Raw genomic sequence first — 25,263 nt, 5'->3', positions numbered from 1 at the left:
AGTTGTCTGGACCAACAAGGAAATTCAGCAAACAAGAGGGAAAAGTTGAGGTAGAAAAGTAGGAGGACTGGTTTGTGAATGTCAGACTCTTGCAGGGTTTGTGGTTCCACTTGGCTGACTTCAGTTCTCAGGAGAAGAGGGGCTGGGGGCATTGGCGGTGAAGGCTGGATTCCAGGAGGAGGATTCCAATTTACCTCCCAACTAGACTGGACTGTAGCCAGTGCAGTGCTGCATCAGACTCTTTCATGTTGAGAAGACTATGGGAGAGTCATCCTGAATTTTCTGGTTTTTAAACTTGAACTGCAGCCACAGATATTTTTTTTTTGCATTTCATTTCACATTGTTTCCCAGAGTAAATACATAATCATAGAATAATATAGTTCAGAATGGAACTCTAGCTGTAAAATGCAAATGAAGTTCTTGCAAGAGAAATCCTTCTCCAGTGCTTGCTCCTTCCATTGACAGTGCCTTTGCAGCTTCAGGCTCTGCCTCTTTACCAACCCCAATCTTAGGCACTGCCTGAGACATACAGGAAGCCCCACAGCCTTCCCACCCAATAATAACTTTTGAAGGGAAAAGTCTGCTTACAGACTGCCACTTTCTTTGGCAGCACCTTTACAGCCTCACTTCACTTACAGCTCTACACTTGGTCTCTTGCCCAGCCCCAGCCTTAGGCCCATACAGGTGCTGAGCCTTAGCCTAAGTTACACAACATAGCCTGACATGAAGTAGTTTTTGGGGATAACTTTTTTGGCAGCTTCTCCCCTTCTTTAGCAACCCATTTACAGTCAGATTGAGTCTACTTGCAGCCCTAAGCTTTGTCTCTCCTCAGGCATTAGCATGGACTAAACCTTAGGTCAAGCCACAGCCTAGTTCCACATGAAGAAATCCTCAGCAGACAATGTTTTTGGCTTTCTCACTTCAAATGATGCCATAACTTAGTCTCTTTGTCCTCCCCAATTCCAGGATCAGAGGTTGAATAATTTGACACTTTAGCTGTCTAGAGAGAGCAGAAAGAACCTTATCCCAAAAATAAAAAGACAGTCATACAGAAGAAGGAGCAGAACCAGAAACTCCTATCTTCATCTCAGGTCTTTAGAAGAGAGGTGGTTTTGGTCTTGGATACCACTGGGATCAGAGCACTGAATGCCTCAAGAAGGAAGAATGAAGCTTTGAACTTTGGTCACCAAGACCATGTGTGAAGTCAGAGCAGAGAACAGATACATGTACATCTGCAGTGTCAGTAATCTATGCTAGTGGGCTACACGACTCTGTATTACTCAGTTTATTAACCCATATTAAGGATACCATACCCTGACATCTCGTTTTTATAGTCTGCTTAAATGGTAATGAATCCACATAAAGTTGATTCTAGGCCAAGACCAGTTGCAGGGGGGTGCAATGCTCAAAGCAGCTGGAGGGATTAGAAACTGTTAGCCACTGAACTCTGTGAGAGTTCAAACCAAGGTCTTAATCAACAACATTCTGTATAAACCAGTTACAGGAGAAGGACAATGCTAAGTGAGAGAGACACACTTAAGTCCAGGAAGAAGCCAGTGAAAGATTTGGGAGCGGAAGCAAAAAAACTCTCCTCTCTCCCACTTTTAATCTTTGTTCACTGGACCACCCTGGTTTAGACACAGCTACTGTCAATGTATTTAGGACATAACCAGCACTTAGGTCACAATGCTATGCCCTGGAGGATGCTATCTCTACCTTCTTCATAAGGATAGTAGCCACTCTGCAGCTGCAGCCCAGTAGCCTTTTTCCTACGGACATGGAAAGTTTGTGGAGGCAAGAGGCATTAATCAACAGCAATTAACACAATCTGTTCACTTTTTCCAGTAATTCAACAGATCCACCCAATTTTTTTCAAATGGAAAAAAATCTCTACTCAGCAGCTGAAGGAGAGATGCTTTGAGGTCAAGCTTTTTCAAGCTTTTTTTTTTGTGAAGAGCTTTAGAGTCTTGGTGGAAAAAAGAAAAAAAAAACACAAAACCTTGGCCAATGCCAACTATTTTGTTTATTTTTGCACTTTTTCATTGTATCTTTTTCAGCAAATGTTTTTAGGTCACAGGTGCCAGGAAGTGGTATAATTACATAGGTGCTTTGCATGTTTGCAGGAACAATACCTTATAGGTTTTTGTTCATTCAAAAATGTTGCCTGAGGCTTAAAATCAGACACAAATACTGACCTGTATATTTTAAATCATGCTACTTAAAAATTATCAAATAGCAAAAAAATTTGCTCCACCGTTGTCAGAAAAGATTTGATAAATCTCATGTGCAAATAAATGACATTTGTACAGAAAAATATTTAGCTGGACTTGTTTTTAGGATTAAATGTAAACTGAAAACTCAATGCACAAATAATGACAGTAATTCAAATCCAAATATTACCCTACATACAAACTGTATAAATAGCTGTTCCTCTCTACTTTTCAACAGAAGTAAAATGAAGCTCTTGAATCTAAATATCCTGTCTCTCAGTATATTCCAGTGTAAATACTGCTTTAGATCTCATAGGTTGAGCATTTAACATGTAACAAAAATCGGAGCACTCGAGTACCTCATAGCTTTCCATATTTTGCATAGAAAGGAGTCAGTTGCTCCTTGAGGAATTCTACTACTTCCCAGAAAAAGAAAAATCCGTAAATAAAATTGCTTTCAGTAATACCCATCAACATTGGACAACCATTACCACTTTTATTGCTTGGATGGAGGTATATCACTACTTCTATGACAACAGGAACACTTGAGAAAAAGTGGCTGCTGTTAGGGGGTTAGAAGATTGTTTCATTAATTTTTATGTAAATGCATTATTTTGTGGTAAAAGACATATTGATTCATAGATGACTGGATAATGGTGTTCCAGAAGTGGCAGGTCTATGTGATACAGCAGACCCCAAGGAAGCCAGCCCATGCAGCTTACTGAAACCCCTCTGAGTTGAACACTCCCTAGACCTCTGCCTCAGCAGGCAGGCTGAGGCTCTCAGCAGGGCTGGCTCAGCAGACAACTCTGTTCACCCAAAATTCCCAGGATGTAGATTAGGCATCTCCTTTAGATGCTGTTTGTCTCTGTGTCCATCCTGAAACTCAGGTACTGTCTCCCTTTTAAACATCTTTTGCCATGATTGATTTTGCCAACTACTTATGTCTACGCAGCCACTGTAATTGAACTTCCATTCATGTAATTCATGACAAATTCTTTTACATGCTGCCTAGGCATTTTTAAGGCATTCAAATGTATCCCTCTCCAAGCTCTTCTGCTGTTTTCAACACGGTTTAATTTCTGGCACATGCAATTTCTGTTCAGTGCTCAGACTAAATAGAGAAGACTAAACAGACTCCTGTGCTTAGTGAAGTATGATAAACATCTTCTTCATTTCCGACCGGTCAAGAGCAGAAGTACACTGAAAAATGGGACAATTTTAAAAATTAAGATTTATGAGATGAATCACATAGCTGAAAGATGTCATACTAAGTACTGAATGTAGTAAGTAAAACTAAGAATAGGCTGTTCATGCATGATCCATATGCTGAAATCTAATCTAATAACTATTTGTCCAAAACTTTTGATTAATGAATTAATTATTCACTTCAAGACAGTTTCCACCTAGCAAAACACCGCTAAATTCAGAAAAATGTTCACTGCAATTAATGTGACTAATTCTAGTAATGAGTAATGTCTGTTTCTTCCCTGTCCTGCTTAGGTCAGAATTGGCTGGAAATATTTACATTTCATTCAAAGCCTTTAATTTCCACGGCAAATTATATTTTATACTGCATTTCGCTCTTCCAGTCAAAATGGTCTGCTTGACACTGAAACCTCCCAGTGTGCATCAAATTCACAGCTACTGCACAAGGATTTTAATATTCCTGAGTTCAAAAACTCATCCAGCTATCAGTTGTGCCACTGAAGATTTTTGAGCAATATTTTGCTAATTACTTCTAGGATAATTAATGCTGCATATTGGCCTCTCTCTGTGTGCCCTGGAGCCATTTGTTATGCTATTTTAGTACAGAGAGTGTTTTGCCACTCATTTGGTTCCCTACCTGGCACCATGACGGATGCTGGGAGAAAAGCCTGAGCCTCTGGTGTTTCCCTGCAGGGTTCAAATCTCTGCAGCAAACTTTAGGCTGCAGCCCAGTTTGAATTAAGAAAAACATGCTGAATCATTGGCAGGTTTGGTGCTGCTTGTTTCTGTCACACAGTAAGGGATTGCTTTTGTTGAAGCTTGAAAGAAAAACTTTCCTGTTCCCAGTAGCTTGATACAGGATACTGAGCACTCATGTCAGGAGTTTTTCAACACTTTAAAACTGTAAATTATGTCTGAAAATATAGAATGCAATTAAGGTGAATATTGTAGAGTCTCTTGTTGCTGCTAGTCACTGTTTCTGGCAATTGTCATCACTTGTGACATAAGAAACAGCATGGGAATCTAATGTCAGAGGTTGCATATCAGCTTCCATCCCGTCAGAAGAAATTCAATATTTAAAGATTCAGTCAGAATACTGATCCTGGAATAACACCAGTGCAATGCAATGAAGAATCAGGTCCTTAATATTTAATCTAACATTCAACACTTAAATGCTAAGTCCCTTCTTCTGACTGGATCAGAACAGAGAGTTTTTAGTTCCAGAATCATATAGTTGGAACTTCAGATGCCACTTTTTTGTTTTTCACTAATCTGAGTAACAGACTGAGCAGACACCAGTTAATCGCCTCTAACTGGGTTCCTGGGCCAGATGCTGGAGATGGCAGAGCAAGTAATGCAACCCTCCTGCCACCCTCACAAAAGAGGAACACAGCTGTCCAGCACAGTGCTCTGCACTTTCCAGGTTGGTTTTGGCTAAGGAAGGAACAAGACCAGCAGGAGATGGACAAGACTTAACAGATACACCAGAAGTCACTCATGGACTGCCCAGACAGGATCCTTTGGCCCAGCTGGGCACTAACAGTGATGAATTCCCCTAAAACATTACACTCACTTCTGCACACACTCACTTGTACTGTCCCTCCATACTTCAACTGTACTTCAAAAAGCCTTTTATTTTGAAATACAACTAATAAGGGACAAAAACAACTCCTGGTGTACACTGGTGTCAAGCAGGATCATGCAAACCCACAGATACAACCTTGGTTCCCAGGCATAGACTTGCATTTAACAGTACCAGGAGCAAACATCAAATGGAGACTGTACATGCTCCCTGTCTCCCACTGTAACTTTCTAAGCATCATGAAGGAGCTATCTCAGCAACTATGGCCTCACCTCTAGAGCACATTCCTTTCATCAGTCCACAAGAGCTTGGGCTTGGCAGTCAACAGAGCAAAGGCCACTCCTCTGCTTTCATTCCGGTGTAATATTTTGCGTGCTGTTTGTTGCTATGTATCTGGGCACAGCAACACAGCCCCACTCCCACACATTGATAATAGCTTTTGCAACTCCCAGATTCTGCACAATTCATCTTACTCACCATTTAGAGACAAAACCAGGACCCCAGAGCAGTATATAACACACAGAGTGTTTATTACTGCATGTCCTCTCCGAGTTTCAGCAGTCTTTATACTGTAACATGAGGAATATACAGTAAAACCAACCCGACAACTTCAAATTGCAGCCTATGTACATCTGAAATAGTGACAGACCACACCATTGAGTTCTGCTGAGTCTGGTACTGCTTTAAACAGTACACATCAGTAGAGGTAGGTCTCACTGCCAGTGGACAGTTAAGATTGGTTTGAATCCAACACATAGTATTAATTTTACTGGAATCCAGTAATAACATTATTTTTTTTTAATTATGGAAGATAAATAACAACCTTATGAGATTAGGAATAGAGAAATGGTGAACAACAAAATTAGCTTTTAAAGCATTGTTACCTCTGACTCTCAGGGATCCATTTTTGAATACTAATTTTCATCCTATGATCTGAGGCTGGCAGAGTATTGGCAAGAACCCTATGCTGCCTTGTATGGCACTGCAGCTATAAATTGAGGCCCTAGAACAGTGATTTACAAGCAATCTTAGTCCTGTGGAAAGTGGCATGGTCTGAACAGGGAGGGAAAAAAAAACATATCATGGCCCTGAAGAAGGAATGGCTCAGTGAATGGATATGTAGAAACTGGTGGGTGACCCAAGATTTGAACTTTATGACAGGAAGTTTCATGTCAGGCACAGGATCTCTACTACAGCAGGAATAGGACAGTGAAGAGAATACAAGGGACTGTTTCACATGGACTTAGAGGGTAAGAAATATCTTGTAAGAAGGAAAACAAGAAGAGGAACTACATTAGAAAAGGAGAGAGCAGAAAAGATGCAGGAAAAGGCAGAAGTCTATGAAAATTACACTGAGCTTGGGCTTTGGTCCAGAAGAACAGATTAATAGCTCTCAAACTGAACAGGTTCTTCAAGCATAGGAAAGCAGAAATCTGCTTAGCCATCTTCTGTAGGCAAGAACACTACTGTAATAGGGTACTGACTGTCTTATTGATAAGGCTGTTTGTGAAATAAAATGCTTTTTCTGAATTTTCTCTGGATGAGCATTTAGAATCACAGAAACTGTCACTTATTGGAGACCCTCACCCTTTGTAAGACTTGCTGCATCCTTCCTGTATGCACTTCAAGGTTGGTTTTGAACAATTGAAGAGCCTCATTTCTAACTTGAGAGTTTCCTGCTCAATCCATAGTTCATACTACTACTGGGATTTCCCCCCCTAATTACATTGCCTGAAGTTTTCCTTTAGGTCATATATTCTTTGTTTCCTGTCCAAAATGAATTATAATTCATCACAGCTACTGGCATATTTGTGTAGCAGTTGGCCTTAGCTCTTTTTTTCTGTTGGACAAGCTGCAGGAACAGTTGTCTTGGAATCATATTTATTAAAATTGTATAATGGAAGTAATTTGCATTCCTATTATGTCTACCACTGGGCTGATCCAGCAACAGACCCTCTAGGAACTGGTGAGTTCTTTAAACTCTCCCTGAGGTCACGTGGATTTGCAGAGGCCCCTTGCCTCATACAAAAGAAGTCAAGGATCTGGCAAAACCAATAACTTTCTCTCAACCCAAAAGTCATAAGAAAACATAGTTCTATAACCTACTCAATTCATTCAAGCTAATCCAAAAGGGAATGCTGTGGGCTGTCATTTATAATTTGGTTTCTTTTCCAGAATATGCAAACACGCCAATTGAACAGAAGTAGATGTGCCACAGAGAGGTTGATAGTATTTGTGTTTGTACTGGTATAGGGTAACAGAGATAAAAAGCATAATTAAAAAAAAATAAAATCTCCAATGCCACATTTCTAGTACAATAATCCTATTAGACTGCTTAAGCTCAATTAGGATAGGCTCCAAATGTGGCAAATGGAGGATAAAATTCATAATATACTTGCACTAAGTTTAGGACAATGTACCCCATTTGAGACAAAACACATCTTATCACCTACATGGGCAAATTTCGTGCAGTACCTGAAGCACATGACTAGCCCAAAGCAGTTTTTCTCCTCACAGCTCTATTATGTTCAGAGGAGAGGGTATTAGTTTAAATTTAAATACTTGGGTCAAATGCCCACATTAATGACTTTCAAATTTCCAGAATAGGCATGATAAGATGGATAAGAACTTTCACAAGTGCTGTACCTCCCATCTAAGCCATTCCAGCAAAGGCTCTTTGCACAAGCCCATGTGAGGAGAGATTATGGCCAGCAGAATCTCACCTTGACAAGCTAGGATTCAGCAGCATCAGTAACAAAATCCACACTATGGGTGTCCCATTCCTGTCCAATAGTCTGTGCCTGCAACATCAGATACACTAAACCTTCTACTTCCTCTTTATATCATTCACTACTCTCTTTCCTGATTACAGCTGGGATAGGGTTAATTTTCTTCTTAGCAGCTGCTACAGGGATGTGGGTTTGGATTTAGTATGAGAATAATGTTGACTGTATGCTGATGTTTTGGTAGTTTTCACCCAAAGTCAAGTATTTTTCATGCTCTGGCTGTGAGGAAGTGCACAGGAAAGTGGGAGGGAGTGTGGCCAGGACAGTTGATCCAAATTGGTCAGAGGGATATTCCATACCATAGAGTGTCATACCTAGTCTATGAACCAGGGAAGTGCCAATTGTTGCTCAGGGATGGGTTGAGCATTGGTCAGTGGGTGGTGAGCAATTTTATTGTACATCACTTGTTTTTCTTGAGTGTTTTTCCTCTCTCCTTTCATTATCTCCCTTTTCCCTACAATTACTATATTTTACTTTATTTAAATTATTAAACTGTTTTTATCTCAATCCACAAGTTTCACCTTTTTTCTGATTCTTCTTCCCATCCCACCAGGGGACTGGGAGTGAGCAAGAGGCTGTGTGGAATTTAGCTAACAGCTAAGTCATAAATCCATGACTTTTCCCTCCCATTTTCAAACACTATTCAATCAAATATGTTCTAAGTACTTATTGGTTATTCCAGACAGCCAGGAAAAAAAATGAACAAAAGCTTAACAAGTGGAATCTATTGGCCTGGCCAACGTGCAAGAGAATTCAAGACCTAGAAAACAGACAATAGTTCTGTGCTTCACTGAAATCTTAAAATGAAATTTGGTCATCCATAGCATAAAAAGAGAAAGGGCATATTTTCCATAAAGATGTTTTTCTAAAGGACAATTCCATCAGATCTCTGTGAATCATCTTTGGTTGGTCTGCCATTGAAATAGTAAGTTGAACATGAACTCTGCTCCTTAATAAAGCTGTAAAAGCAAAAGCTTTAAGAGATTCATATGCAAGCAAATTTTTCATTTCATAATGGCCTTTTCCAAGACATATTTATTCTGAACAAGTTATTGCAGGGGTAAAGCTTTCCTAAAAGCATCACTAAGGTTTCAGAGGAAAGGTAATAGCACAGCATTTATGACAGCAAGAGCTAAAGCATTGAAACTGGAGTAGAGAAAAAGTTTACAATTTGTACAGTAAGAAAACACTGTTCTGAATAAACAATAAAAAAAATCCCAAGTGGTATAAAAACACATTATTGAAGAAAATGCCAGATCTGTTACCAATAAAGTAGAGAACACTGAAAAAGCACAGCTGTTGTTGGAAATTCATAGTATGTTGAAAGTTAATGATCAAGAGCTGAATAATTAATATTAATTGCCAATTAATTGACACAAAATTATAATTATACAATAGATTCATTAAATCAAATAATTGAATAATTAAATACTCTCTCAAATTCATTCTAAATTAATTGATTCATTAATAAATAGTTTAAAAACAACACAAGCCTAAGTAATGAAATCCAGTAAGTTTTGAGTGCAACAAGTATTAAAAGCTGCATTTGACTTCCATTCCCATTCCTTCAGGGATAGAGTGGAATTCCAGGTGCAACTGATGGATTCTTGAAACTTGTTTTTGTTCAGAGAGGCCTCTAAAGCAAGCTGCAGAATGGTGTCAAGATTAATTTTGTGGATCGACACACAACAGTGTGACTCTTTGGTATTGTTGGCTTGCTGTAAACCACAAAGTTATCAAGATTAATGCAGGGGCCTAACAGTTATTTGTCCAGGCCCCTTTGTGACATCTGAAACGGCTTTGAAAAAGGAAATGAGAGTTGTTGCAACAGAGGGGAAAAAAAACCCCAAAATCTATTAGCATCTTGGTTCAATTCCTGCCTCAAATTTGACACTTAATTGCCTGCTAACTCCAAAGGGAAATCTTAATTCTAAAGAATAATGTGTGTATTACATCATTCCTATTTACACAAGTGTTTATTGTAAGAATACTCATTCAAGATGAGCTATTTATTTCTTCCTTCTGTTCTTCAGGGACATACATACCCCAAAGAATATTGAATTTACCTACTGATGAAAAAAACCTGTCAGAAGCCTCTTAATGTTGCTGTTATGCCCTCATATCCCCAGAGTGAAGACAAAAAGGGAGGAAAGTTGCACTTAACACAGAGTTAGCAAGAACATGGCAGAAAATTTGACAAGCTACCTCTTTTCAGCAGCTCTGTGCTAAGTGTCTGTACATGTGCTTCTCCTGTTGCAAGCAAATCTGAGGAAATTTGAGATTGCTTACCTGGACTTGAAGAAGTATCTTATTCCTATTTTAAATGATCTTTCATCCTTCACACTAATGCTTCTGCTCCTCTGAAAAAAAAGGATAAAATATCTTTAAAATAAGTCATCTGCTGTGGTTATAATACAGGGCATACAAGAAATTAGTATGATTCATTTTTGGGAGATGGCTGGGGACACAATTCTTTGGCAATTGTAAAATTAAAAAAAAAAAAACAACACAAAAAAAACCCCCAAAACAAAATGTTTGTGTTATTTAAAGAGTACCAGTCTCAAATAAAAATCAGTCCTAAGCTTCCATCCTGTCTTTTGCCTAGTTGGTATTTTAAAATATGCACTTGAAGTTCAGAGAGGTCCTCTGAAGAACTAAAAGATATACTGTCATGGTATCAGACAAAGAGAAAAAATAAGATTCCTGCACTCTAACCCCCAATCTAATAGAACACAACATCATATCAGATCCAGAATCCTCTTGGTTAGACGTAAATACCATACATGTACATTCATTTTAATAAACTAAGTCCTTCAGAAACAGAAGTTACTTGCTATGTCTTGCAGTTGGTTTTATCTTGTCTCACTGCTACAGCATTGAATTACTTCACTGAGACAAATCAGCAAGTTTTAGCACTAAAAGGATCACCTGCCCACCTCAGCAAGTGTAGTGACTCAAAAGAACAGTGGCACTGAACTTCAGTACATTACAGTATATTCGAGCAATTTTCTCAAATCCTAGTGGTAAAGACATAAAAAATGATCTATGAGAAACACAAGTAGCAGAAGAAAACTATCTTGGGCCACAAGAAAGAAGTGACAGCAGAAGATACTTTATTACTTTGTGTATGAAAGTGGCAGTTTGATATTTAAGCCACATTCTAGAGGCTTCCCTTTTGAAAGAATCATAGAATCATAAAATGTTATTTTCTCCCTCTCTGACACAGAAAAGGTACATGTGACCATCAGGTAAAATATATTTCTGGTTGTTTTCCAGGATATGGTATATGGAGGTGTTTGGTGAAAACATGATTTTGCATAAATTTTTACTAATTAAAAATTCTCAGCTTTCATAAAATTAAACATAAACAGGGTTTTGCTCTTTATAAAAGAATCAAAAGGATACAACGAAAGGAAGTTCTTTGGTTTTAGTACTCATATTTTCAATTATTGGTAAGAGTTTAATTACAAAGGAATTTTTTTCCAAACTATAGCTATTAAAGAAACAGGATGTCTTTGTAATAACAGCAACTCTTTTTCATTCACTTGTAACATCCACAAAAAAAATTCAAAGAGAACTGGTGTTCACCATTTTTCAATTGCAGAAAAGTCATAACCTGCTTAATCCACAGGATATCATGAAGATAATCACAAATACCTCCACATTCTTTTTGCAGCAAATCACAACAAGATGTCAATATGATGTTTAAATCAGGGCTGCAAATGAGTCCAGTCAATCCTAGCCAAGAGGAAAATGATTTTAAAATATTTGGTGATCTGAAAAGCAAGCTTCCTGGTTTCGTAATTTACATGTTTGAGGCAATTTGTTCTTCTCAAAGTTATCAGAAAAATATTTTCATGTTGAGAGCAAAAATTACCAAGTGTTTTATAATGAACATACAGAATACAGATGGGTCTACCAGAGGTTGTAGAGGTGAGCTTGATACTAGTATTGCATAATTTATCAGTGATTTGAAATCAAATAATTTAAAAATTGAGGTTTTTATATTAATGTTTGTATGTTTAAATTTTCCATGTATATTTAAAGTTGCTAAAGCTTCCAGCATTGCCAAAAGACAGCTCCTTCTTAGTAACTATGTCAATACTGTCTAAGTCTGTAAACACAGCAAATAAACTCTGAAGGGAATGCAGAGAGATTTCCCATTACAGATCACAAGAGTCACAAGATATTTCAAAAAGCCAAAGTAAACAAATAGAATCAATGTAAAAAAATTAGTTCAAACCATTTATTTCTAGATTTTAGCTTAAGTGTGTTCGATGTTGGAAACAGAACAGTAGCATTGCCACATCATCATGCAACAGAACAAAAGAAACCCCAGTACTCAAGACAGTCCATATGTATTTCCTGCCTTGTACTAATTTGGTTTTTGCACTGCTAAGTGCAGAATTCCATTTAGCAATACAAGGAAAATAATCTCAGGTCCTACAACATTTCATCAAAATCTCATTTTCCTCCCCTTCCCTGACCAGCCCCTCATTTCTCTCCAGCCATCTCACTCCACATAGCAACTGAATTCAAACTGTCTACAAAAGAAAGCAAGCTGGTGCCATAATGGATTATGGCACTCAAATGTCTTCTGCCTGGACTAAATTAGGGAGTGCATGTTATTAGTGCACTCAAAAGCCCTCTGTTACCCCTCCTTGAACTCCTCTTCTCTTACAGCATATCCAGGATTGTACTACTTTTTCCTCCTCCAGGGTATATAGTACTATGATAAAACCAGTCTCGTTTTCTCTGATGAAGAAAAATCATGACATCTATCATTCATGGATGAGCAACTCCCTCAGTGGACTGACCTGCCTCCATCTGCTTGAAGTGGGAGAGCAGTTTGTGTCATATCCTCTGTGTTCAAAATGAGCCCACATCCACCTCAGTGTCTGAGATGCCAAAATGAGCAGCCTGAATATCTGGCCTTCAGTTATTTCGGAGACATTTGCCCCACCTGAGAGAGAGGACACGTGCAAAGGTGTCCCTGGGTTCACATATGCCCACAGAACAAGCCCTTGTGCCCACACACTGAGTAGGGCTTTTTTGTTCCACAGCCAAACACTGCCTTGTGTTTTCCAGTCCATGGCTGTTCACACAAAACTCTTTAAAAAAGGTTGCCATTTACCAGTCCTAAAAAAAGCCTCTGAATCAAGGTAGGGATTTCCAGTGAGTCCAGAAGATGGGATAACTCTGGATCTGAGATGAAACTGCTCTACACAAAGAACTGGGTCTGTACAGGCTCACTATTCAATGTCATCCTACAAAAATTCATACAGTTGCAAGCCATACCTCTGCAGGAAAAAACTAACCTTGTCCTTTAAAAGAACTAGTAAGTAATCTTTTTGCAATGACACTTTTTTTCCCAGCAGTTTGTGAAAATAAAATGTGAGTGATTCAAGCCCTAACACTTACAGGCACCAATGGCTTAATTATTTAACAGTTCCTGGACTGCTGATATTTCCAGCTTGTGGACTTAGTTACAGGCTCAGACCTAGGGAATTGTGTTAGTGAAAACAGATTATTAAATAATGAAATACAGGCTTTGAAAAGCCTCCGAGATGTTTACCTTTAGGAATAAGACCAGCATTAAGAGACTTCTAATAAAATATTGAATGAATTAAGGGACTTCCTTTTTCTGTATGCAGAGGTTACATTTAAATCCCCTTACTGCATAGCAGCCTTAGGCAACACAACCTGACTTGACATTCTGTTGCCTTGAAAGGATGAAGAAGCCAGGTTTTTCTACATGAAAGGCAGGCAGGACTCTTCCTTCTACTCTTTAGCTGTTCTCTAGGCTCCCTAGTTGAGCAGGGCTGTAGCAATAGAATTAAAAACCCTAGAAAGACCTTGCCTGATTTTCACTGGATTTTAAGTGTATGTGTGTTTATTTTCTAGCATGGAAGCTAACTTTTCTGTGAAGCTCACAACTGAAGCAGCCCTAAGCCATGGCAAACTATACAAGTCTTCGTAAGAGCAAGATGTCCTGGCCACCAGTGAGCACAAAAAAAAAAAAATAAAAAAAAATAGAGAGATTAAAGGCCTGTGGGGTCATTTGCCTAGTCAGAGAACATTGGTGAAAGTTTAAAATAAACTCCTCAGTTTGCTACTTTGAGTCTTTCAAAGCTGTTTGAGATCTAATGAGAAAAAAAACCAACAAAATAGGACTTCTGAAAATATATTCCTGTAATTTTCTCCCTTCCAAACATTAATCTTCAAAAATCTCTTCAGTGTAAGAAGCACTACAACCTCAGCTTTGTAACACTTGGCCTAAGACCTGACTGTGATCCATTACTGCAAAGGTCACTGATTCTTTCATCATAGTCACATCAAATACCAGACTCACAGAACTACATCTTTTAACATCTTAGCTTTAACTAACCATCCTATTCTCTCCTTGAACCACTCTTGCTAAACACTGGCAGCCAGCTCCTGTCACTGCACCTTTTCCTGGCACTCAAAGTATTTGGCTGGTGCAGCCATGTGATAAGGTATAAAAGGGTGCATGTAGTCTCCCAGGTGCAGGCTGTCAAACACCAGCTCTGTTTCCCCACCTCCCCCCAGAGCCCTGAAGAGTGAGCCAAGTTTGGCTGGGTAAGTGCCTCAGTGATAATGGCTGTGACAGAGGTGACACTGCTGCAATCCCCAGGGTTACCGACACAAAACGGGACTGTCTCGTGATAACACCAGCTATTGTGATCCTTGCAAAACCAACAAGTGCAAAACCATTTGGGGATCTGCAGATAGGTATGGGGCTTTTTCTTCACAAGTCTCCTGCTTCAAAGAATTTGATCTTACTGGGAAGTGCTGCACAAGAGTCTGTGACCTCTGCAGAAGGATTTGACTGTGGAAGGTACATGAAGCATCACTGGGATAGAGGCCCACTCCTTCTCATCTCCTGTACTGCCAGATCCTGCACCTCAGCACAGACTCCTTTGCTCACTCTTTGCTTGGGATTTGCTTATCTCAGAAAAAAGTGTTCTGGCATTTTATGGGGAAAAAGATGAAGAGTTGATATTTGACACTGAAGGAAGGAGCACAGACTTCCCTCTGCCTATTCTTCTCCCACACTAGTGTGGAAAGGCCTGTCATGCTTCCAGGGGAGGATGAGACAGAAAAGAAGGAAACAGCAGAATGAAACTGGCCACCCCAGGGTGTGTCATTAAGACTCTGCAGAGTCTTGTGACTTGTGCTAAAAGGAGTAACACAAAAAAACAATACAATTGCAGACATTCTGGTGCAGAAATATTCCCTTTGTGCTATTATTTATTTGCTCTATTGGTTTTAAGCTGGTATTAAGAGGGCAAATAAGGTGTTTATTGACCCCTAAAACTCACAAACCTTAGCAGAGTAATTATTTTCCTGAAAACTCTTGGTGGAGTGCATAAACTGTTCAAAATAATTTAGCCTTCTCTTAAGCCACCTCAGAGAGCACAAAGCACAGTAAAGGTGTGGCTGTCCAAAGGCAAAAGATTAATCCAAAAGGCTGCTTAACATAACTGCACTGACAGTCTCATATCAAGTTGGCCTGCAGAGAAATAAGCTCCATGCTCTTAAGCCTGACAGTAACATACTACTTGAAAGGAAGAAAAAAAGGAAGAGAGAAGTAACCTCAAATCTAGAATAAAGTGACTTGATACCAAAAAGGATCAACTCTGCCAATTTTAGTCAGACCTAGCAGCTCATCTGTTCAAGATATCAAAAAATAACATGTGCTAGTTGAGAATAGCAAAGTGACACAAAAGTCAAGTCATTACTGAATATCACACAATTATATTAAGCTGCAGAAACACATTTTCTCAGAGTTTTTATACTTATTTTCAATACTTAGTATAATAACAAGTAGTTCCAAACTATTTTCCAAAAATAAAATAATTGCACAATATAATTCCACCACCTCTCCCTACTCGATGTGTAACTGTACTTAACTCCAAGTAGTTGGTTGAAGTCTTATTTAATAAATAAATAAAGTTAAGAAAAAGAACCAACTAAAACTTTCTGTTCCAGGAGGCTGAAAGGGTTACATTTATAGACAACAGAAAGAAGAAAACACTTTCCTGCAGACCAATGTATTACACAGCATAAGATGGAGTAGCCTATCCAGAAGATAAGAAAAAAACCCTTTGAATTCTGCTGAAAAAAGAATTCACCTGTACCTCTAAGCCTTTGGTTTCATCAGGCACCATATATGATAGCCTTAAGAACACAAAAACAAAAAACCTTGGAGTTCATCTAGCCAAGTGTTCTATCTCTCCCTTAAGAGTTGTACTGGGCTTGTTGCAGAATCCTCCTGCCAAATCCCTTCTGTATTGCTTTATGGACCTCCAAGCCACAGTTTTGTCTAACTTTTTTTGATCTGTTAATATTGTCTGCTTCCACAATCTCCTGTGGAAGCACAGATCAGAAGTTAACTATGCAATCTGCAAATTTATGAAACTAGTATATTACCGATTTAAAGCCAAAGAAATTATGTAGGTCCTAGTCCTATAATACAGGGTTTGGTGAGCAACAGCTTGCATTTGGATCTAGCTACCTCGAAGTTTTATAAAAATCAATTCCACTTCTCTCAGCCTTTTCCTCCTCATATTTGAGAGTTCCAGACATTTCAGTCTCTCCTTGAGATGTTGCAGCCCCATTCTCTTAACCAGCTTAGTTTGCTTTCTCTGTATCTCTTAACTCCAGTCTCCCTTTTTACAGATGGGGAGACAATTGCTACATACAGTATTTAAAACGAGGACAAATTTTTATACAGCACTAAAGCAATGTCTTTTTCTTGGTACTCGTCTCGATATTGCCAAAATATTTTGCTGTTTGGAGGGGTTGCCTTATAACTATAACACTCACATCTCGTCTTTTATTTTCTAAACATTTTAATCACATAAATCACTATTATACTGCAGTGCTGGTTGTTCCTATTCAAGGGCATAGATAGGTGTGACCTATATGGGTTTGATTTAAGGCCTGATGCAGAAGGTACCATAGCATGGGTCCAGGTACAGAACTTTGACCTGGCCCAACACTCCTGCACAGGCAAAAATATAAGAATTTTGAACCATTTCTGTCATTTGCCATGAGGAGTTTAAACACAGCTTAGAACAGTTTTAGACACTACATCAAGACTTAATACCTCTCTCCCTTGCAATGACCCCATCTGTCACAGCCCAGACACTCTTTGAGTCTGTCCCACAGGCTGCAACCCCCCTTTTGTCCCTTGTGAGGCCAAACTGAATTTGACACTGGCTGAATAATGGCTCAGAATCACTTCCTCAGAAGAAAGCGTTACTTCTCTCTATAAAAGGTCTACAGCACAGAAAAAATGCTAAAAACAAAGAGCTCCATGACTGTGTTTTCCTTCTTCTACATCTCAACCTTGCCCACTATGGAGTGGGCAATTCCTCTCATCCTAGTTAATCCTCATCTGCGACAGGGGATCGTATCAAAAGGCCTGTATTCTTCACTATGATTAAAAGACAGATAAGTAGCAGAAGCTCAAGGGAGTCACTGCATAAGAGGATACCTCTGTTTCATATTAACATAAAGGAAAGCCATAAAAGACAGTAAAAAAAAAAATCAGATCCTTTAGGGTCTAGATATACCTTCAACAAAATTTGGAAATCCAAGACTTGTCACACTAGTCAGCTTTCATTTTTATGGACATCTTGGTCATGTCTTTCTATGAATCCCTAATCGTCTTTTGTTTTCCCTGTAAGAAGTCATTCCCAATACTTGTTCCTGTACAGTTGCTACTCCCCTGACATACTCCCTGTCAAAGTTTGTCTCTGTACTCATCACCTCAGCTGGGATGTAGATTTTTTTGGCACAGAATGTGTGACTTACACAAGAGTCATTAATTCTTGATACATCTGCAAAGCTCTTGATCTTAGTCTTAGTCTTTTAAGCAAACTTTTAAAAAAGGAAAGGGAAAGGCAGGTTGCAACATTGATTTTTTTTTTTTGTCTGCCAGCAACAAAGGAACCAATTGGCAAAACTGTGCCACCTCTGCACGACTGTGCAGGTGAGGAAAGAGCAGAGAAACTCTTCCTAATTGTATTTCCAAGGGCTACAAAAGTTGGAATTATTATGGATGAAGAGTGTCAAGGCTATTTAGGGTCCAGGGCAAGTTTCCAAAAAAAGACATTGATGCTCCTTAATGTTAGATGACACTAAGATACCCACATACTATTCTTCTGGGAAAGCAGTGACATGCCATGGATACATCTTTTAGGTTATTTGTGCAATTGCTTTTTTTGCAGATACTTCCTTATGGTGCAGCAAAGAATGTATGCCCAAAGAAGATTGACATACATTGATTTCCATTGCAGCTTGTCCTTGAGGTAAAGATTTTGCTCAAACTCTGTTTAAATCAAACTAAAATGCAACTGTTAACCATTCATAACTGTAAATGCTGGTAAAAATGGCTCCCCAGAGGCCAAACCCAGTATAATTGCAATTGTTCATCTTTTCTGAGGATCTGGTCCAACGGCTTCCAGAAGCTCCCAGGAAACAAGTATAAAAACGCAGTACATACTGTCAGCAGAGCAGAGTAGTTCTTCCACCTAACACAGATCACAGATAAATGTTGAATATAATCTGCTACCAAAGAGCAATTAAAGTTGCTTTCCCTTTCCCAGTACATCAGATCATCAGCAATGGGGCAGAATCTGTGATGCATTTACCAGAGAAATCCATGCATTTAAAGCCCAACAGAAACCTTACCAAACAGATATACAGGAAAGGTGCAGAATCTTTCCATTCACATCCCGTAACTGAAAAAACCCAAAAAACAAACCAAACAAACTTTGATTTAGCAAGTAATGCATATTTTTCTGAAGGTCTACTTTGTTATAAAAATATTTTTTTATTTATAAGGCCATTTCAATTGCTCACACACAATTTTTTTTCTTGGTCAGCTTTTTTTCACCTAAAGGCATGATTTTCCTCTTTTCCCTTTTATGTAATTACAATGTCATAAATACCACTATGCCTTCCTGAATTAATTTAACATACAAGAGGCACTGCTTCATACTTCACAGCATTTATCTCCAAGAACTGCATACGCAGGAAATGACCTGCAAGTATAATAAACAGATGGCTTTCTTTTTATTTTCTTTAATAATCTGGGCAGACTGCTCCTATGTCACAATCACAGTTATGCACAATGAACAATGGTCCAGTGCATCCAGATATGTCTGACAGTTGGGCCAAGACATTCTAGTGCTCTTCAATGTTTATTTCAGGCTATGATTGACTGGTTGGTGGAGATTTTTGTCAAATATTTTCAGAGTTGAGTCTGTATTAAAATGGCTTGTCTAGTGTCAGCAGATGGTCACAGGAGAGATGAAAAAAAAACAGGGCTGGATTTTCAGGGGAGACTCTTTCCTATTCTAGGGACTGTGGGATGTGGGTCCGTGTAGATTTCTAAGAAAGAGAGAACCCCAAGGAGCTTGGAAACAAGGTTATTTAAGGTACATGGCCTAAATACTCACCCTTTGCAAAAATCACAGAATGGTTGAGGTTGGAAGGGACCTCTGGAGGACATCTGTTTTAACCCCCCTGCTCAAGTAGGGCCATCTAGAGCCAGTTCCCAGTACCATGTCCATGGCTTAAGGGTATCTCCAAGGTGGGAGACTCCACACACTGGTGCTCAGTCACCCTCTTAGTAGACAAGTTTCCTGCTGTTCAGACCCCATCTCCTCTGTTATATTTTGAGCCCACTGACTCTTGTCCTGGCACAGAAAAGAGCCTGGCTCCATCTCCTTTGCAGCCTGCTTTCAGATATTCTACACTTGGATAAGATCCTCTCTAAACCTTCTCCTCTCTGAGCTGAACAGTCCCAGCTCTCTCAGCCTTTCCTCATGTAAGAGTCACTGAATGATCTTAGCCACCCTTTGTTGGGCTCTCTTCAGTTATTCCATCTCTTTCTCCTGCTGGAAAGCTGCACAAAGCACTCCAGGCATGGTCTGACTGGTGCTGAGTAGAGGGGAAGCACCACCACACTCCTAATGTAGCCCACCAAATAAATCCATAATACACATCAAACACATTGTTATGAAGGTATGTAGGACACAGCTGTCACAACAAAATAGGCAGTGTTTATAATAAAGACTTTATAATAAAAGTCTGCAGCCAACCTAAGTAGCCTACATTTGATTTCAAGGTGGTGCCAGATGCAGACCCAGAGTGTGACAGTCGTAAGGGACAGGTGGATACCAAGAACAATCCACTCAAAATCTACTCAGGGACCAAGCAGTTACACAAGTGGATGGGACACTTGCACACTTGCTCTATTGCAACATCAGGGAGGAATTGTCCCCTCCAGCATCCCCAAAGAGAAAAATATGGTAGCACAGTGGGAAAGAACAAGAGTATTCTGGAAGTAGGTACTCTATTATTCCCTGAGGTGGGGTAGCTTTGGGCAGCTTTCCACTATACAGAGAAATGAAGTCCTTTCCTTCTTAAGGTGAAATTTGCCCCGAGCTACCCAGGGGCTGATATAGCACTGCACTGGCCTGAATCCAGACTATAAATAACTTGCCTCAGTCTACACCTGAAATCTTCATTAACTATGACCTTTCAAAATAAATTAAGCTTGATTCACCTTGAAACATCCACTGTCTGCTGTCCTAATCATTCTCATAACATTATCACCTTAAAAAAAAAAAAAAGAAAATAAGTCATAATATTTAGGAAGCAGATACAAAACAATGAAATTGCATCTTTTAAATACACCAGAGATTTTTCTCTCTTCTGACTGATTTTTAAGCTGTCTTTATTTTCAGATATTACTGGGCTTTTATTTTGTTAATTTTCTAGTAATCTGCTTGGGAAGTAGTAAATAAAAACTGTAGGTTTCCTAGTAGACATGTCTTCCATAAATAAACCTTGTTTCCTGCTATTTCTTGTGTTTGATTAGTTAGAAATAATTGCTCTCAGACTTCCATGGTCCATTACAGCTCTCTGCTCCCAAGACCTTCCCTTGGCCTGATTTACAAAGGGCAAGAAATTGGCTCTTACACTTGCTGACATGTGGCTGGTGAAGTCTGTAGGGAAGACATGTAGTGATGAAGAGCACATTAATCAAAAGATAATAGTAAAATACAACTGTCCCTCTTTACAAGGACAGCTGAACAATTCACACTGGTTTTCAAACAGACTGGGTTCTTCTGCTTTTATCAAAAGACAGTAAACAGACTTCTTCATAAATATAAATGCAAAGGGCCCGGTTCCACCACACAGGTTTAAATCAGGAGAGACTGTGCTCAAGTCAATGCAGCCAAACTGGTATACTGGCATGAAAACTAACTAATAAATAATCTGAAGGCAACGAACAAGAATTTTGACAACACAGACATTTTGTTCTCTAGAAACTGGCATGACTTTTCAAGTAATGCGAGTGTGAATTGATACCAGATACATATACAGTGCCAAATTACAATCATGGCTTTTGGAACAGTTCTAGAAACATATCTCTACAAAAATCTACAGAAAGTGCTTTACGTGGACAACTCTTTTCTCTTTCAACATTCTGTTTCCTGCAAGCATAAAAGAAATCTTCAGTTCCCTAGCCTTAGAGACTCCAGTTAATATTATAGCTAAAAGTTTTAAGAGTTACAAAGAAGTTTCCATAATGCATTTGAGAATAAACCACTGATTTTAGTCTTTCAATCAGCAAGCCCTGTGGATTTTTTTCAGTTTCCATTTGATCCAAGTGTCCTGATCTCAGAAGGGATCATTTCTGTTGTTCCAGTTAAACTATTTAGCATTGAACAAAGTCCAAGCAATGCAAAATACCACAGGAACATTAATTTTCAGAGAATAAAACTTGAGATGATTACATGAACTCACTGAAATACTCCTACAACTGAATAAACCTCTGTAACTTCTGTTTGAGGAGTCCAGCTGACCCTGATCTTTTTTGTAACCTCCGCAGAATTTGAGTCTTAGAAAGAAAGACGATGGGGAGAGGGAGAAGGGGCAAGTTCTTTGTTTGCCATACCCATGCTATAAAAAAATTATACAATCTGTACTCCTTTTTTTTTCCTCATAGAAGAAAAACATTCATCTGAGAAGACAGTTCCCACAGAAATCAAGCACTGTTTGCATGACTGTTTCTCCCTGAATATTCAGTCAGGACGGATAGCAGCGGAAACTATCAGAAATTCACCAAACCAGATCAGCTCTGCCTCTTTTCCTTACCTTTTTCCAGCAATATTTTTCCCTTTTGGGGGTCCCAAGACATAGCAGATACACAAAACTTCATTTGTGTCATGTCCTCAGCCTACACCACCAGCAGTTTTTAGCTGCTTTGCCTCATTGTTTCTCTGACTGAGAAAAAGGGCCTTTAATTAGCACAAAGATGGATTGACATGACAGTCAATTGACACAGGGTACAGTCACAGCATTTTATATACTAGTAGAAATATTCAAGATGCCTTTCAAAAACCTCAAAAGGTAATGAAACCTATGTATTTTCTAACCATTAATGATGATTTTTTTATGACATACAGGTTTTAAATGCAACTACATTTGCGGTTTTTTACTGGATATTACTTATGTTATAAACCTGTATGAACTTTATTCCCAGACTGGTGGACTTTAATCCCATAATCCTGCCAAGGAAAACATTTCACATTCACTGCAGTAAACAAGAGTTCTACAAATGTAGAAGAAAAGTAGTCTACCAGATGTTACTATTTGTCTTAGAAGTCTGTCTTTGACTTTTGCTTATTTTCTCTTGACCTTGTAGGCTTCTCCCATACACACTTGGCTCAGAAAAACAAATGTCAGACCTTTGAAAGCCAGTTGTTATCCAGCTAAAAAGTGCCTTGAGACCCAATACATATACCTTTCTGCTGTGTGAAAAGACCTACTTTTATCCTTTGACCACCATAAAAGGATGACTATTTCACATTCCTGCCTTTTTTGAAATTGTGCCATACACCTTCACACTTGCAGCTTTTGCAAGGTTCCTCAAAGTATTAAACAAATAAGCCAAATAAAATCCCAGCTAAGAAATGCAGCTAAATTACCCCATTCAAAAAAAAAAATCACAGAAAAGGAAGGTTAGATGATCTGTGCATACTTATGACAGTATGTAATTATTCATAAAGGAGTCTTGAACTTGAATTACTTATCAGTAATTCAACAACTAAAGTGAATGTAGGTGTTTCCACTTCAGACTTTCAAAAAAAAAATTAATTTCCCTTTCTCTCCTAAATAAGCAAGAGGCTGCTGGTGGTCAAAAAGCTACACAGCATTTGAAAGGCCCATGGTCCCTTCTGATACACTTGTTCCTATCCATACAAGCATTCAGCACAAGTTCCTGATGCATTAGCCAAACCCAAGGGTCATGTGTGGATCACTTCTGCTAGATGTGTTCCACTGAACTAAGAACCTTCTTCTCAGTCATCACAGATGGAACCAGCAAAGCACTGAAGCTACTGAGCTTCCGGAACCACTGAGAAGCTTCCAAATAATTAAAAACCAGTGTCCAGAGTAATAATCTGAAAGCAGCTGCTGTAAACAGAGGAAGGAAATACAGAACAAGCAAGTTATGAAAAGCACTTTGTTCTACACCATCATTTCAGATTTGCCTGGGCTCTGCTCTCACCAGCTGCATTTTAGCAGCTCCAGACAAACGCTGGGGACATGCTGCTGTTCAAGCTGTGCACGCAGAAGATGGGCTTTAGACATGTACTTTTAGCACTATTTCTCCTGTTATCACAGCACTTTCTCTGCTCCCAAATGCCTACTAAAAATGTTCAATAGCATGGGAAAAGACAGTTGAAGCAGAAGGCAGGAAACATCTGGAGCCCCAGCTTTCTATGTGCAACAGTATTGAGAGGACACGATTCCTGTGAACACTGGGCAACTGGTCCAGAGTTGTGCTTGAAACAGTTGAGAGAAAATATTACCCCAGATTCTTGTTCCTAGTTGACATGGCCCTCAGGACAAAATTTACCACACACAGACTGAGGCATAGTACCATCCCTTGGCTTTTGACCCATCCTAGCAAAAAAAGCAGAACTAAAAAGGAAGCAAAAAAGTGATCCGGAGACTGAAATCAGCTCAGGCAACAAACAGGACACAGCTGTACTAAAGGAACAGCCTAATTCAGCAAAAATGCTCTGACCAGAACTGTAACCATGGGTCCAGTCACTGAACAAAGCACCAGTGAGGAAGACTCACATGTATTGCATCCCAGAAGAACAGATCGTCACCGGAAGCAAAAACATCCTGGTTGGGACCACTCCAGTGAGTCAGCTGGGGCTGGGAATGATCCCAGGGGAAAGTTAAGTCTGTAGGTATTTGAGGCTGTGTATAACCACAAAACACATGATGTCTTCTGATTCACAGTAGAGAATCCAGAATGCTCCTTCACTATGGCTGAAATTTCACTTCTGCTCAAGCATTTATGTACATTTTTATCTCAGTGCAGCAGGTATGTCTGTGGTGACTACTTCTCTTCAGAAGTGATGGAAAAGATCAAGGACATTTGAACTTAGAATGGCCTGGCATAAAGAATTAAATAGGAGATTAATGTTACTAATTCAGGTAAGATGAAGAACAGAGGTATGGCCACAGTTAAATCAAGTACTTTCAATTCAGCTGAATACATGAATCAACATTAGATCCTTGGATTTGAGCTTTTCATTCACTGAAGCTCTTACAGTGTTATTAGTTCACTACAGAAACATTCTCTTAGGGCAAAGAAGTATTTAAAATATTGCAACACTTTAATCACACCAATCCTGCTCATTCTACCCAACAACCTGAATAGTCATTGTATCTTAAATACAAATACTTAAAAAACTGGAAGGGAAGAATTTAACACATCACAAAACCAAATAACATCTAGAGTTCATATTGAAAATATCTTTGATTTAAGGGCACTCTTTTTATTATTAATAACTTTAGGAGTATATTTACAGGCGCCATAGAAATAGCTAAAGAAAAATAACCAGAAAACCACATGGAAATGCCCAAGATATTAGTTGTTACCTGAGATATAGCTAAAAAAAAAAAAAAATCACCATCCATTTTACACATGCACATACATACTTTTGTTCCACTTCAGGTCCTTAAAATTCCATCTTCTGTGACCTTACTGTTCAGAAACAAGCAATACATGTACATTTTGCAATCATATGGAGCTGTAAGTAGATCAGAGACAAACACTACTAGAGAGAAAAATGCACAGTTATCGTACAACTCCCAGAAACTATAAACAAACAAACCCAAACAAGTTCACTTGATAAAACAACAGGGAAGTTAGACAATTTGTATGTCCTTTTCCTGCAGCAGCCTGGGAACAGATTCTAGATGTGTGCATATCAGTAACTTGAATGTCTATGTCACATGGAAAGAAGCATTAGCAAAATCCTTCTTGGTTATTTTTCCTCTTGAATCCTTTGTCCCTGCACAGCATCTGTACAACCAGCTTGCAAATAATAAGCTGCCTGTTGGGGAA

At 38.9% G+C, this 25,263-nt stretch overlaps 1 protein-coding gene across 2 annotated transcripts in view; it reads right to left on the bottom strand.

Moving 5' to 3' along the window:
• TTC29 (tetratricopeptide repeat domain 29) overlaps window positions 1–25,263 on the bottom strand; it is a 380,444-nt gene that overhangs the window by 265,150 nt on the left and 90,031 nt on the right. For both annotated transcript variants that reach the window (XM_051790953.1, XM_051790955.1), the window contains exon 3: window positions 10,077–10,147. The gene's annotated coding sequence lies outside the window, so the exon portion shown is untranslated. The remainder of the gene's footprint in view (window positions 1–10,076; window positions 10,148–25,263) is intronic.

This window comes from Manacus candei, unplaced genomic scaffold (assembly GCF_025592945.1).
Source record: "Manacus candei isolate 608988 ecotype Guabito, Panama unplaced genomic scaffold, ASM2559294v1 h1tg000028l, whole genome shotgun sequence".
NCBI lineage: Eukaryota > Metazoa > Chordata > Aves > Passeriformes > Pipridae > Manacus > Manacus candei.
Note: the sequence above shows the minus strand (reverse complement) of the source record. Positions and strands in the feature narration are given on the sequence as shown.